General features: G+C 37.3%; 1 protein-coding gene across 1 annotated transcript in view; it reads left to right on the forward strand.

Moving 5' to 3' along the window:
• The first annotated feature begins 4,539 nt into the window (after nt 1–4,539).
• Nucleotides 4,540–17,408, forward strand: part of dok4 (docking protein 4) — a 53,287-nt gene continuing 40,418 nt past the window's right edge. The window contains exon 1 of the mRNA XM_051899062.1: nt 4,540–4,811. The gene's annotated coding sequence lies outside the window, so the exon portion shown is untranslated. The remainder of the gene's footprint in view (nt 4,812–17,408) is intronic.

Here is a 17,408-nt window from a genome sequence, read left to right on the forward strand (position 1 = left end):
AAAAAGCCCAAAGAGAGAGGTTTAAGACTGGTGGAGGGCCTGCAAAAAAAAAAAAAAAAAAAAAAAACTGACCAGTTGGAAGAATTACTGACAGGTGTATAATTGGAGAACATACCAGATTACCAAGATTTCCTGAAAGAAGACTAAGGAAGACTAGAGCTACTCCAGGACTAAATTGAGGCTTAAATGAAACCTACCAGGAGGTAGGTTTAACTTCAGATTAATGTTGATTAATGCTGTGTTTCAAAGAACACACACACACACACACACACACACACACACACACACACACACACACACATATATATACAGTATATGTGTGTTTATGTACAGTGCCCTCCACAAATATTGGCACCCTTAGTAAATATGAGCAAGGGTGGCTGTGAAAATAAATCTGCATTGTTTATCCTTTTGATCTTTCATTCAAAAAATTCACAAAATTCTAACCTTTCATTTAAGTAAAACAATTGAAAGTGGGGGGAAAATCACATTATGAAATAAATGATTTTCTCTAGTTCACGTTGGCCACAATTATTGGCACCCAATTATTGCAACGTCCCTTTCCCAAGATAACAGCTCTGAGTCTTCTTCTATAATGTCTGATGAGTTTGGAGAACACCTGACAAGAGATCAGAGACCATTCCTTCATACAGAATCTCTCCAGATCCTTCAGATTCCCAGCTCCATGTTGGTGCTTCTTCTCTTCAGTTCACTCCACTCATTTTCTATAGGGTTCAGGTCAGGGGACTGGGATGGCCATGGCAGAAGCTTCATTTTGTGCTCAGTGACACAAAATTTTGTGTTGGTTTTGATGTTTGTTTTGGATCATTGTCCTGATGGAAGATCCAAACACAGCCCATTATAGGATTTCTAGCAGAAGCGGTCAGGTTTTATTTTTTTACCTGTTGGTATTTGATAGAATCCATGATACCATGTATCTGAACAAGATGTCCAGGATCTCCAGCAGAAAAACAGGCCCACAACATTAAAGATCCAGCAGAATATTTAACCGTGGGCATGGGGTACTTTTTATCCATGTGTGCACCAAACCCATCTGGTGGGTTTGCTGCCAAAAAGCTCTTTTTTTAGTTTCATCTGACCATAGAAGCTGGTCCCATTTGAAGTTCCAGTCGTGTCTGACAACTGAATATGCTGGAGATTGTTTCTGGATGAGCGAGGAGGATTTTTCTTGAAACACTCCTGAACAACTTGTGGGGATGTAGGTGCTGTTTGATAATTTTTTTTTAGGCTTTCTGAGGCTCAAGAAGACTATTTTGTGAAGCTCAACAATCTTTTGCTGCACATCAGAACGATATTCTTTGGTTTTACTCATTGTGATGAATGATTACGGGAATTTGGCCTTTGTGTTTCCTTATGTTTATACTCATGTGGAACAGGAAGTCATGGCTGGACAATTTCATGTTCATGATCACTCTGGTATGCTAAAAAATGTAAATATGAATGGGAATATACTTCAGAGATATTTTACTTAAGAATTTCTAGGGGTGCCAATAATTATGGCCAACATGTATTGGAGAAAAACATTTATTTCATAATGTGAGTTTCCCCCCACTTTCAATTGTATTACTTGAAAGGTTAGAATTTTGTGAATTTTTTGAATGAAAGATCAAAAGGATAAACAATGCAGATTTATTTTTATAGTCATCTTTGATCATATTTACTAAGGGTGCCAATATTTGTGGAGGGCACTGTATGTGTATATACAGTGTGTATATATATATATATATATATATATATATATATATATATACTGCCTTCCATATTCAAGTTACGAAGAAAGTGTAAACTGGCTTTGCGTCAGTTAAGTTTTTTTCGTAAGTTGAATAGGGAAGGCGTAGGACGTAGCATAAGCTTTTTGAACTGCAAGAGTTTTACACTTTCTTCGTACATTGAATACAGAAGGCGGTCTGGCGGAAGCTAGATATTTTACTTGATAACTTGTTAAATATGGATATTTTTTTACACAAACACATTGCTTCACTTCAGAAGGCCTTTATTAACCCCCGGAGCCGTGTGGAGTATGATTATGATGGACGGATGTGGATGGAAGCATTTTCTTCAGCTCATACTCGTGACCCCTGTTCACTGCTATTATAAAGCTCGGATGCGTCAGGATATTTATTAAAATATCTCAGATTGTGTTCATCAGAAAGAAGAAAGTCATATACATCTAGGATGGCTTGAAGGTGAGTAAAGTTTGGGCTAATTTTCATTTGAATGTAAACTAATCCTTTCAGTCTAGGACTAGGTTTAATCTCTGTCCAGGAAATCTCCCCTAAAAATCTGAAATCAATTATCTTAAATTATGCAAATGTATTTTTTATTATAATCTACAGTATGAAAAATTGATATTTATTTCAAAATTGGCTAAAGATCACATTTAACATCAAAACACTAAATTATTAGTGTTTTGAAGATTAACTTAGTGTTTGATGATGGTAATCTAAATGTAAAATAGTAGAACTAAGCATGCATAAATTAGTATCCAAAATCAGTCAATACTCTTACCCTGAGTAATGTAAGTTCTAAGATTAGTCTGATCTGTGACTAACATTAGAAAAGTGCTTGCACAATTTTTTTTTCTCATTAAGGACTACTTTCTGGGATGACAGTCCTAGAAATGTAAGTTGACAACCTGACTCTTTTGCTACTTGCTATAATAGCAGTTTATGCCTCATACTGGTGCTTAATCCTGTCATTCTTCTTTACTGCTTTGCTGTGCATCACTTTTCTTGCCTCTGTTACCATGAGAACCGAGGACAAAAACAGAGCTGATTTTTTTTTTTGCTGTCACAATTCTGAGATAACCCCAAGTGGTCCATATGCGTGTCCCACTTCAAACCAGCTGGGGGCAATCAATTCTGACATCAAAACTCAAAATGACATGAGATTAGAGACTAAATGTTTAATGCTTCTTCTTAATGACTAAGAACTGTGAGTTTTAGCATCGCCAAAAATCCTTGCTGTCCAGACACCGTTTTCTCAAATGTTCATAACTCATTTTTAAAAACACTGATCAGCATTCATTGTGAGTGATGATGATGATGACGTATCTAGCCTAGAAACTCCAACATCAGCAATAGCAGACTCACTTGAATGCTCCCACCAAAGATCCATCATTTACCCTGGAAGTGAGTGGCTCTCTTGGGCCTCATGCAGCACCAGGACCCCTCTATTGCGACGTCTGTGAGAATGCACACAGACAAAACATCCATATTTCAAATTCATATCCACATAATATTTTGTTACCTAAAATGATTGCACTGATCATTTGCATGCTAATAAAAGCAGTATAATGGCAATGATTTATATTGATTGCTTTTACTAGATTACTTTATTTGAGATTTTTGTTGACACATCGATTCAGAGCATCTTCCTCAAGCAACTTAATTGGGTTTATGTGCCTTGCTTAAGGGCACAGTGATGAGAGTCTCAGCCTCAGTCTGACCGTTCACTGACCGTCTGATGAATATTGCACATAAAACCTGGAATGCACTTTTTCAGTCTAGTATACTCTAATCTGATTGGCTGACTTTAGGCAATTTCCATGAGTAAAAGCACACAGGTTTTCTTATCAGTTCAAAGATGTTTACAAGGTACTGTACCAGCCTGGCTGATACATCACATACTGGATTTACCTGGTGTCAAATGTTATTCGCCATTATTTTTTTCCCCACAGATAATAACAATAATAATAATGGAAAAATTCCAAAAGAGGCTTTTCGCAGTGATGCCACAGAAGAACCATTTTGTGTTCCCCAAAGAAACTTTCAGTGAATTTCTTTCTTAATTCACTGAAATGTGAAGAACATTTTAATAATCTGTTCTAAAGCACCCTTTTCCAGTTCTTTATTGGTATCTATGGCTCTTCATGGAATTTATTTATTTTTTACAATCTCTTTATGAACTTTTTGATGAGTCAAAGTGGTAGTTGCGTAACTGTCAATGGAGGGAAACCACTTAGATTTCATTAAAAATATCTTCATTTGTGTTCCGAAGATGAACACGAAAGACTTACGTGTTTGGAACGACGTGAGGGTGAGTAATTCATTTTAATTTTTGGGTGAACTAACCCTTTAAGATTAGTTAACTACATTAGTTAACATGAACTAACAATGAACAAACAAACACAGCATTTATTTATTGTCAATAGTAACTGCAGCATTTACTAATACATGTTTAAAATCTGAAGTTGTATTTGTTAACATGTGTAGCACTGTAAACTAGCATGACTTAACAGTAATTTTTTTTATACTAACATTAAGATTAATAAATGCTTTGTTAGTTAATGTTAGCTAATGCATTAACTAATGAGAACAAATGAGACTTTGTAAAGTGTTACCAAATTATTAAATGTTTCTTGATGGAGACAACTTCCTCAATGTCCTATAGTGACAAAAATGCTTATAGGTTAAATAAATAAATGAATAACAGCAAACGCATTCGTTCTTTCTAGTGCGCTCTTTCTCAACACACTACGGTAAAGGGTGGACTTTTGTTGTCTGCTGGAGCTGGAGACAGACAGCTGAGAGTGAAACAGCCGTGTATGTTTGGTGCTTGAGATTCAGACGCGCTGCACAGCGTCTCGTCCTGAAACCCTAGACGAAAACCAAGAAGAGTCACTTGGATTACTGTCCGCAGGTCTGAAGTCCGAACACATTTTTTTCCTAAACTTGGTTCTGTGTTTTTTTTTCTCCCTGTTAGGACACAAGCAAAAACATCGCATTTTCACATTTTAAAAGCAGCAGTCTTCTCGGAAGGGGCCGCACCTTCAGCTGAACATCATCCAGGTAGGTTTATGAAAGTTCATGTGCTGTATCGAGGCCATGACCATTGCTCCAGTCACCCCAACAAAATACTAGAGAACGACAGGGCTAATTTAGAATTGTGTTGTTTGAATTTGCGATATTTTATTTTTATCCGCAAAATTGTATTTGAATTCTGTCCATCACTACATAATTTACTCCTTTGATCAACTTTTTGTGCAACAGCATCCCACGCGTTGATGTTTTTTTTTTTTTTTTTTCTTCTTCTTTCTTTCCAGTGCTGAAAGGAAGCATATAGTTTAGTTGAGAATTGCATCTTCAGACCCAGTATAGCTAATTAAGCTGTACAGGTCCATTCAGCTGCATATGACTAGCTCTTGATTTTTAAGTGATTATGCCCAGGTCTTTAAATGACAATTCTGTGTTTATTTTATGCACTGACTTTATTATCATTGACATTTTTAATATATTACTAGTTTTGTATTGCACGCTCTAGAATACTTAATTCTGATTGGTCGCGGCAATGGGCAGTAAATATGTAGTCTATATTTTATATTTACCACCAGGGAAGCAGTCCCACTGTGTATAGCTAGTCATTACACAAACGTCTTTCATACCAGTATCAATTAATATTTTATATTGTTAGATTTATGTTAATGTTGAATAATAGCTGTGGTAATTATCTGTTTTTTGTCTAATTTTTATGTATTTTGTTTTGAACTGTGCTGTCATTTGTGGTCTACCACTTCAGAGTCCAAGACCTATTTACTTGAAAAAGGACAAAAAAGTATAACTTACTAACTAACTGTAATATTTCACCCTTACCCATGACAAAACTTTCATGTCACAATGTCTATCCACAGTCTCTTTCATTATAACAAACGTTAGAATAGTTCATTTACTCCAAAAACAGTTACCCTCAGAGGTCATTATTAATATTTTGCTATATATGCTGCTCATAAAACTTTTGAGAGATAAATTAGCTTAGAAGTCCAGATGAAAAAAACAAAAAAAACAAAGCATCATCTTGGTTGGGATAACAACGAGCCAGAAGAGAGAGAGCCTAAAATATGCTGTCTGACTAATCCGTACTTCAATTAAAGATTAATAATATATAAATTGTAATCTTGTTGCAATGTTGGTCTTCATGCTAGACTGATTGTTTTCTACGTATTAATGGGCCATTTTCTTGACAAGCCATTAACATAACAGACATTCATTCATTATTCTCTGGTGTCTTCATCAGGTAGCCCTACTCGACTCACTCGATCAATGGCTAAGTCAGCATCCAAATTCACTCACTTCATTTTGTTCAGTCCTTGCTGATATAGTGCACTTAACCACCATACACTATGTAGGGATTAGTGAACGAGAGGGCGATTTCATACACAGCTTATGTCTCTAAATCTAGTGATTTGCATTTTGGGTTTTATAGGCATGTTCCGGGTTGGCTCAGCTGACTCATCTGATGCCTAAAAAGCTGTCTAGGTAGACAGATCAGTAGGTTTTGAGACGCACCCTAGAGGCAAAACAAAAAGCGCTGTTCCTGGATATGTTCCCACTTACTGTCCTTATTGTCCATATTCTCACACGAATGTCTAAGTATGGAAAATAATTGCTTTGCACCTTGTCTTCTGGGCAATTAATTAAATTTAAACAGTGTCTTTTGAATGTGCTGCATGCTGATAAAGGACAGCGTTTAATCTGAGCCTTATCTCTCTGGGCATAAACAGCTTCACTAAAGCTTGTAATAAATTAGTCTGCAAATCCTCCTCGGCTGTAGAGAACATAGAAAGTAAAAAAAAAAAATCATCTTATCGGTCAACGTGATAGCTTATTACCATGATGGTGTTATCACAGGTAAACTGCTTTTCGAGCACAATAAAGATTATGGTGGATAAACACTTATTAACCTATAACCCCTTTAAACTAAACCTGACTCTGCTGATTTAATGCTTGGTAGTGATTGAATGAAACCCATTAGTTAAATGTCAGTTTTGCCACTTGAGTCAACTGAAGAGGCTACACTTTTTTATTCTTATTTTTGGTGTAACATTTTTGCAACAGAAGTATTAATAGGCTATAATCGTATTTAGAAAAGACATTAGTAAGTAGGCAAACCATGTTTGCAATGCATGAGATAGCAAGTATTGGAATTAGCACTTCATCTTAGTGAATAAGGTCTGGCAAAACCTCATAACAAATCTGTCAAGCGCTCCGTTTTAGCTAAAATAGATTTTCTTTCATTCTTTTCTCTCCTTTCTTTCTTAATTTCAGTCTCGTTCAAATCTAAAAAGCTGTATCATTGAATTTGTCCACTAAAGGGGTGGAGGTTTCCCTAAGTGAGTCTGGGCTCTTGTCCTGCTGACCTTGTGTTTCTCCAGTATAATCCAACTCATGTAATTAAACACAATATGATTAGTGGGCAGAACGGACACTGTTGCTGTGGAGGTGCGTAGTGCATACACTGTATATGTGGTGGAATTTAATACTTCTGTGTGGGTTTGGTTCTTTGGTAATGGGAGAGTTCTTGTATATGTGTTTATGAATAATTGGGACACAAAGTGCGTTTTCACTTAGCGGAAGGGATGAAGCTCATTGATGGATTTCAAAGGATTCGTTCTCTATGAACACAGGCATCAATGCACATGACATGCTTGGAGAGATCGGCGCCATCCAACAGAGCATGCTATATGACCTGACCAGTAGCTGCTAAAAAAACATAACAGGACAAGATTCCAGTCAAGAGAGATGAATAGCCTTATAAGTACTGGCAGTCCATTTCCAGTGGCTTTGTAATGGGGTCTATTACAATGCTCTTTACATACCATTAAACCTTTATGTGGGTTTTCGTAGAGTGGATTGTCACCTGAGTCATAGGTGTTATCCAAACAGCTGTCCTGGTGTGTGTGTGCACGCACTTCTGCATTTTGTCTGAAGGTTGCAGCTGACAGCGGAGCAGTGTGGGAGTCGGCTGGTTTTGGTCGGCTGGCTCACAGTCAGAAAGAGAGAGAGAGAGAGATGAACACTCTGTAATTAGCACCCGCGGCTGCATGCTGCATTCCACCTCTGTAAATTACAGAGTGGCCTGCCTGCACTGCCAGACCCAGCAAACCTGCCTGTGTGAGTCTATCCAGACCCCCCTCTTCCCCTCTCTCGGCCTCACGCACATGCAAAACTACAGCTTTACCTGCTAGCAGCAGACTTTGCCTTCTCTTCCAGTTCACTTCCACTGTGTTTGTTTCTGCGCTGCAGTAATTGGCGGTGGTGGAGGCTCCCGTCTCTCCGGGGCTCGGCCTGCATTGATTTGTTTGGATTTCTTCTCCCCTCCCCTGAGCTTTGGCGTACATATGCGCCACAGACTCCCTACACTGCTGTCTGTCATGTCTGAGCGGCATATTTAAAGAGTTTGGTGTTTATTGAACTGCACTTACAACGAAATGCACGGCATTTCCATAACACAAGGGATTTCAACACTATGTTTTTTTTAAATTAAGAATTTAAGCATTTGGTTTTGAAAATATGCTTGCTTTTGAGGGCTTAACAGGGCTAAAGGTGTCAAAATATTCTTTGAGACTGCAAAGGGGTCTCTGTTCAGAGCTTATGAGTGGGTTTAGACAGGGCTGTAAATTGAGGGGGGCTAAATTTTACCTACCAAAGATTACTGTGCTGCACTCCATTACAACACTGCTGTGTTTGCTGTGTTATTGTTAGGATCATAGATATATGTAGGGCCTTATTAGCAACTGTTTCTATGGGCCACCATACATAAGCTATCCACTATACTGGAATGATCAAAGCCAGTCCGTACGTAACTCAGAGCAAGCTGACCGTGAGTTTGCAAGCATAGTTATTCACATGTATGAATATCTGTATCTGGGTCAATGACGTGACGGGTCTTTTTTTTTTTTTGTCCAAAGGCCTTAATAATAATAAAAAAACAAAGATATGACATCCAAAGTATGTAAGGTAGTACAACTAGATCTCTTTTATTGAATCCAAAAGGTTTTAATTATATTTTGCTACATATAAAGGTATTTTAAAGATTTTGAAGTGTCAAAAGGTCATTCGGTTTAACCGTCCAAAGGCCAATACAGCCATTTCATTTGTGATTTAAAATAATTGTAATAAATGTATATATTTTTTATTCTGGCATGATTTTATAACATCATATGTCAACATAGTGAAAATGGTATTAAAATTGTGTAGAAGTCGTTGCTTTTGTTATGAGAAAGAATGTTTGGAAAATTAATTTCATTGACATCATTTGGAGTAACCAATATAAAGGGACCATTTTGTATCAAGTCATGCGGTTAATATCATGTGACAGGATGGGACATCATTCAGACACCTGCAAAGGACCACATGGTTGTGAAGCAAATTAACTAACTCTCTCTCAATTGTATGAAAAATTCATGTATTCATTTGCTCATACGCATGTCCCAAAACATCAGGTCATTTGGTACAACCACTATAAAACATGGAAAATGTCATTTTTAAAAACTTGTGCTAAATATAAAATGTTTGATTGTACTTTTGCTAGCTAGCTAGCAAGCTAATTAGCTAGCTATCTAGATATAAGCCTGTTAGCATTGTTTGAAAATATCGCCATTCGGTAAAACCGAATTTTGGTTAAACCGAATGACTTTTTTGGTGACAGATTTTGTCCATCTTGTAAAAAAAAATTACAAAAAGCAGTGTTAATTTCATTATAAAAACTGCATAATCTCATTAACACTTAATAAAACTTAAAAATTTATTATATCTCCATTATGTTTTTTTTTTTTTACACTTTTAAAAACCTTATTTGTCAGTGACCCATATATATGTTCAGCAGATGATTTTAATAAGATTTAATTTATCTTTAATGTTAGAAAATTCTGCTTAATATATTGTTTAAAGCTCTTAATAAATATTAATAAATTTAATAATAAATATTATTGATCATCAGAGAACCTTACAGCCAAATTTCTATTAGTTTCTAATGAAAGCAGTGAAATGAGGTATCTACATATAGATATCCATGGTTAGGATGACAAAAAAAGTACAATTTTAGGATGGCCTGCTTCAGCAGTCTTTCAGTGCTTGTCGATGTCAGAATGTTTGAGATGGCCAGTCAAATCAAACAAGGTGGGATATATATGCTGTTCACACAAGCCGAGCAGAAATACCAGCATGACCAGAACGGTAAGATGGCAACTGTTACGCTAAAAATGGTAAATGACCAACAGTAGTATACAGTGATGCAAACTACTACTTTTTTGCGAAATTTCATGTAATTCATAATTGAATGTGACGAAACAGGAAACATTAACCAAGATTTTTCTCTGCATATTAGGCATACAATTAAGAGCGAATGTGTGCCTTGGTGTTTGTGAGTATATATCTGAGGCTAAGAGCTGTATTTGTGAGGGTGGGTGTGTGGGTAACGATCATGTGTAGTCTGTGCTGATGGATGGGACAGAGTAAATGGCTGTGACCCTGACAGAGGACCCAGCTGAGGGACCAAATGAGCTTTGTGACATTGTATGTGTGTTTGTGTGTGTGTGTGAGTGAGATAAAGTATAGGTTTGTGTTTTTGTGCCTGAGTACAGCACACCATATAGGACAAGTGGCCTCCCTTCCCCTCTCCTTCTGTCCTGTGCTGTATGCTGATTTGATCTTGATAGATTGATGGTACTAGTTTAAAAAAGAAAATCTCACCATTCAACTAACACACATCCAATGGTATGTCCATCTGTACAATATGTAGTGCTTTTGTTGTGGTTGTCTATACGCCCAGCTGAATATTGTGTTTTTATGTTGTATGTCTGTATATCCTGGTTGAATATTGTGTGTCTATATGTTCCAGCTGATTACAGTGCTTTTATAAAGCTTTCATAATGTTATTTCTCTACGGTCTCATCAGCTGACTCTGCTGAAGAGAATTTGCCGAACTGCAGTTTCCTGTTTATGTCAGTTCTTCCTGTGTTGAAAGTAATCTTGTCAGTGGGTGTTAGTTAATGTAAAGGGCCAGCTAATTATAAACAGTGATGCCTGAAAATGTCATCAAAGTCTACCAAATTTTAATTCAGTCCCCAGGGTACAGGTATCACTTCTGATGGCATTTTCTTATAAAACATCCTCTTCATTCATTGTCGTGTAAAAGTCATCACCGTGATACTGTGGTGTAGAGCTGCACGATTCTGGATAAATTGAGAATCACATTTGTTTTTGTTTCAAACTTCTCCCACGATTCTGAACAGAACTAAACAAAATATCATGTAATTTACTAGAAGTTCTGACAAAATGTTAATTGCTGCAGTCTATTTAAAATGTTTAATTAATTTGAATGAATTATTTTCAGTTTGGATGAATTATGTTTCATTGCTGGATGAATCAGCCTTTTTGAACAAATCTCTTGACTGAATGATTCAATGATTCAGTTACCCTACTGCCGTAACAATGTAATCAATACAGTAGTTGTTTTGAATCGCCAAATTACTTTCAAAAGTTGGTTTGCTCTATTTTGATCGCTACTGTAGACATCAGTGTTTATATCCGAACTATAAACTTTTATCCCAGTACTTCTGTGATCATTTTAATATTTGCAACACAAATATTAAAATGTTGTGCTGAATTCTGACCCCTACCAAATTATTAACTCCCTAGTATTGGTAAGTTTAGGATTAGGTGTGGGGGAGGGGTTAAGATTAGGGGTGGGGTTAGGATTAGGCAATCAGGTAGTGACTTCAACTAGGGGGCTAATAATTTGGCAGGGAGTCGAAATTTGGCACAACACCGGCACTTCTATATTTTAATCTGTAATGTACCCTCACTTTTTCTTGCGTATCGGCGTTTCTCGCATGTTGCCAGTACTCTGAAAAAAGTATAAAAAGTTTTGTGCAATAGTTATAGCGATATTTGCCTTAGCAAGGTTCACTAATTATAATTTAAAGTATACTAAAAGCATACATTGAAAAAAGTGTGCTGATCTTACAGTAATGTGTTTTACCACTGCACAAGTCCATGACCCATGCTTTTGAACGGCACTCCCTATGCTGGAGCTGACATTGAGAAGGGAAGGCTCTACATTATAAGTTCAGCTCTTCTGCCAGGCCTGCCGCTGAGAAAGCCCCCTGAGAGCCTCACAGCAGTTAGGAGACATCAGACAACATCCATAATTTATGACAGAGATCGAGATGCGGCTTGCGGCTTGTTTTTGTGTCTAAGTTGTGCCCTCGTGCACTCCCTCTGTAACAAATGAATAGTGAACACATTTCCTCCTGCTGTCTTTCCCTCTGTATCTTTCGCTCTCTTTCCCCTAATGCTTAGCTCTTGTGCTGCATCCCATAAATCAACTGGGAAGTTATGAGACTGGAATATGACATTAGGCCCTCTTTTCTTCTGAGTTTAACTTTATGTAACTGAAGTAATTATGGGTCATGGTAGAACTCTAGCAACAGGTTGGAGATTCGTTTATGGTTTTGTCGCTTTTTTCATGTTAGCTGGGAGTCTGTTATATATTTTTTTTTGTCATCTTGATCTCTCTTTTGTCATCTTAAGATGAGTCTGGTTCTCCATCTTGTAGCTCAACATAAGCTTTTTTTTGTTGCTGTTGCCAGAATGCAATTCCCTCCCATTTTCTGTTAAGCTACTTTGACACAGCACGTATTGTGAAAAGTGCTGTACAAATAAAAGCAGGCTTGACAATACACTGTCAGAGCGTACTTATAAAAGAGTAAAATAATCCTAAAATATGCTTTACTATTTACTAGCAGTTAGAAGTTTCATTTCACCTAGTTGTGTGGGTCACCTTGTTTTTTTATATATATATATATATATATATATATATATATATATATATATAAATTAGTATCTCACAGAAGGGAGTACACCCCTCACATTTTTGTAAATACTTTATTATATCTTTTCATGTGACAACACTGAAGAAATGACACTTTGCTACAATGTAAAGTAGTGAGTGTACAGCTTGTATAACAGTGTAAATTTGCTGTCCCCTCAAAATAACTCAACACACAGCCATTAATGTCTAAACTGCTGGCCACAAAAGTGAGTACACCACTAAGTGAAAATGTCCAAATTGGGCCCAAAGTGTCAATATTTTGTGTGGCCACCATTATTTTCCAGCACTGCCTTAACCCTCTTGGGCATGGAGTTCACCAGAGCTTCACAGGTTGCCACTGGAGTCCTCTTCCACTCCTCCATGACAACATCACAGAGCTGGTGGATGTTAGAGACCTTGCGCTCCTCCACCTTCCGTTTGAGGATGCCCCACAGATGCTCTATAGGGTTTAGGTGCCCTCAGCTTCTTTAGCAAGGCAGTGGTTGTCTTGGAGGTGTGTTTGGGGTCGTTATCATGTTGGAATACTGCCCTGCGGCCCAGTCTCTGAAGGGAGGGGATCATGCTCTGCTTCAGTATGTCACAGTACATGTTGGCATTCATGGTTCCCTCAATGAACTGTAGCTCCCCAGTGCCGGCAGCACTCATGCAGCCCCAGACCATGACACTCCCACCACCATGCTTGACTGTAGGTAAGACACACTTGTTTTTGTACTCCTCACCTGGTTGCCGCCACACACGCTTGACACCATCTGAACCAAATAAGCTTATCTTGGTCTCATCAGACCACAGGACATGGTTCCAGTAATCCATGTCCGTAGTCTGCTTGTCTTCAGCAAACTGTTTGTGGGCTTTCTTGTGCATCATCTTTAGAAGAGGCTTCCTTCTGCGACGACAGCCATGCAGACCAATTTGATGCAGTGTGCGGCGTATGGTCTGAGCACTGACAGGCTGACCACCCACCCCTTCAACCTCTGCAGCAATGCTGGCAGCACTCATACATATATTTCACAAACACAACCTCTGGATATGACGCTGAGCATGTGCACTCAACTTCTTTGGTCGACCATGGCAAGGCCTGTTCTGAGTGGAACCTGTCCTGTTAAACCGCTGTATGGTCTTGGCCACCGTGCTGCAGCTCAGTTTCAGGGTCTTGACAGTCTTCTTATAGCCTATGCCATCTTTATGTAGAGTGACAATTCTTTTTTTCAGATCCTCAGAGAGTTCTTTGCCATGAGGTGCCATGTTGCACTTCAAGTGACCAGTATGAGAGAGTGAGAGCGATTAATACCAAATTTAACACACCTGCTCCCCATTCACACCTGAGACCTTGTAACACTAACGAGTCACATGACACCGGGGAGAGAAAATGACTAATCGGGCCCAATTTGGACATTTTTACTTAGGGGTGTACTCACTTTTGTAGCTATTGACTCTGCAGAAAGTTGGCGACTTCTGCGCACTGTGCGCCTCAGCATGCGCTGACCCCGCTGTTTGATTTTACGTGGCCTGCCACTTCGTGGCTGAGTTTCTGTTGTTCCCAATTGTTTCCACTTTATGATACCACTAACAGTTGTCCGTGGAATATTTAGTAGTGAGGAAATTTCACGAATGGACTTATTGCACAGGTGGCAACCTATCACGGTACCACGCTTGAATTCTGAGCTCCTGAGAGTGATCCATTCTTTCACAAATGTTTGTAGAAGCAGTCTGCATGCCTAGGTGCTTGATTTTATACACCTGTGACCATAAGTGATTGGAACACCTGAATTCGATGATTTGGAGAGTTGTCCCAATACTTTTGGCATTATAGTGTGTATATTTTATATATATATATATATATATATATATATATATATATATATATATATATATAATATATATATATATATATACACACTACGGGGCTTTTGAATGCTCAAATCTGATTGGTTGATCAACGTTCTAAGGTGTGCAATTATTTTCAGGGAAACGCACGGCTAAAGTAGTTCTAGCAGGTCTTGACCGCATTACAGTTCCATATCACTTCGCCAAATGTTTTCAGTTATCTCAATAGGTCCTTACAGCCTATAACCGCAAAAGAAACAAAACCCACAATGACACCGACCAAACAAATAAATATAGTAAACAATAGGATGAAGATGAAAAATTGTCATGGTTTTTGCCACAAAATACGTTTTATTGTGTTCTGAAAACGCATTCTCTCTCTCTCTCTCTCTCTCTCTCTCTCTCTCTCTCTCTCTCTCTCTCTCTCTCTCTCTCTCTCTCTCTCTCTCTCTCTCTCTCTCTCTCTCTCTCTCTCTCTCTCTCTCTCTCTCTCTCTCTCTCTCTCTCTCTCTCTTCTCTCTTTCTCTTTCAAACGCACACACGTACTGTATAACTTTAATATGGACACACACTCGCACAGAAACATGTTGTCAGAGCTGCTCTGACGAATTAATCAATAAAATGACTCACCAGCGAGGTAATAACTGTGCGATTCTTGAGGTAGATAAACTTATAGTTTCGTTTCGCTATTAGTAGAGACAGTGCTGCCGTGAGAGAGGCTCAGACACTCAGGTAGGCTAATTCACATATGCTCTCTCTCTCAAGTACGTTAATAACTGTATCAATTGTATTATTCTGCTATCAATGGCTCAAGACTCCGTTCAGTTCTGAAATGACGTTTTGGAATTGGCAACGGAGGCTTGAGATGAGATCGTAAGCATTACCACCTCGGGTGTGCATTATTTTCTAAGAATTCAATGGCCCGTCGTTAATTATTCCTTACATTATATATATATATATATATATATATATATATATATATATATATATATATATATATATATATATATATATATATATATATATAATCATTTTACATATTATTTTTAAAATACACACACACACACACACACACACACACACACACACATATATATATATATATATATATATATATATATATATATATTTATATTTATATTTCTTCAATCTTTACATTTGATTCTTTTGATTCTACCAGTTAGCCAATATTGCTAATTTGATTCAAAATGTTTATTGTAAATTGAGCAATGTATTTTATTTTTTTTTACATTTTATATGCAGAAATCTAAAATTTCAGTGTAATTAATTGGAATATTTCCTCAATTTTTCATATTAACATTTTAATATATGAACTTTTTTTGAGGGCAGTGTTGAATCAGAGTTCTGAATTCATTGAAATTGTTTTGAGAGTTTTGAATTCATTGAAACTGTTTTGAGAGTGAAACTGTTTGAACTTATATGCCATTTTTCTACTTAATTTAAATCTGAAACACTCCTATCTGCAAGTCACAAGGCAAGATTTTTAGAAAACTTGATGACCAAAAAATAAGCACTTAAAAATAATTTAAATGTCCACAATGTTTCTTAATTTTATATCATCAGCATATATTGTGAATATTCATCGTCTGGCCTAATACGTGACAGCTGCAGGTTCAGATAAGGCTTGCGCTGAGGTGTTGTTATCAGCTGCTGTGAAGAAGTAGATGCATTTGAAGCCTGCTTTACAAAGAAAGCTAAATGGTGAGCATGTAAATGTCTCAGAAACTGTCTCATCGTCTCTTTCTCTAATTCTTTGCATCTTTCCCTCATTTTTCGACACACTGATTTATTTTTCTGTATGAGGCGTGTCTGTCACTTCAGCTTGCCATGAGAGAGACTCTTCAAAGCCAGAAGCTGCAGAATGCTGATGTGAACAATCTCCCAAGTTCTGACATCTCCCTCAGCCCCTGTTTCTGTATCTCACGATCTGTCTGTGTCTCATTTCTGCTTCCTTCATCTTCTCCATCTCTTTCTCTGTTCACCCTCAGTCATGCAAGGCTGTCAGGGCACATCTGTGTGAGACAGAGAGCGAACAAGAACGACAGACAGAAACACTGTTTAAGTAAGATAGAGTTTCTTGGAAAACATGACTAATTTGTTGCCAAACTCATCAGAGCTACCTGAAAAAGAGAACAGATACTTACTTTAGGAGAACATTCAGCAGCCATTTTGTACATCCATTAAACCATTAAAAAAAAAGTACCAGTTGGTTTTTAGGACATGGTAACTCCATATTTTTGGACAAGAACCATACCAGTACCTTTTTTTTGGAAGTATCATGGTAAAAATACTTTGGAGTAGTAATGCATCGAAATGAAAAGGATTGTTCAGAAGCCAAAAATTGTTAAAATTAAATCGTTAAAAGTTTATGATGTTTAGAATAACTAAACAAATTCTACATATTATAATATTTTCTCAGCGACTATGCTTGTTATTCATTCAAGTGGCATTATTGTGTAAAAATATTGCATAATAGATGAAAAAAATATTTTTTTTACCCTATAAAGAGTTACCATGCTATTACTTACATTAATCCATTACTGTTTTGTGGTTTTGACAGTACTTTTTTGTAATGGAAGGCCCTAAAACCCTATTATGTTCTATTGTCTTTTAAATGTTTTAAAATGTTATCATTATGTCCATGTGTGTGCATGTGCAATTAAGTCATAATCTCTTATTGTTCTTGTTGTATAATGTTGTATTATTTATATACGTGGTGTTTTTGATCTCCAACAATACAAACTCTTCATTCATAAAAAGAAAGTTATCATAAAAAACAAGTTGACATACTTTGGCAGTTTCTAGTTTGGCAGCGGCTGAACACGTTGCAGTGGTGCCAAGAACCAGAGAAAAAGAGTTGGAAACTGTCTGTTGAAATGCAGCGAGGGAAAAGTTGTTATATTGAGGTGTCTTGCAAGGCGTTTGGCTGA

The sequence above is a fragment of the Ctenopharyngodon idella genome, chromosome 7 (assembly GCF_019924925.1).
Source record: "Ctenopharyngodon idella isolate HZGC_01 chromosome 7, HZGC01, whole genome shotgun sequence".
Lineage (NCBI taxonomy): Eukaryota > Metazoa > Chordata > Actinopteri > Cypriniformes > Xenocyprididae > Ctenopharyngodon > Ctenopharyngodon idella.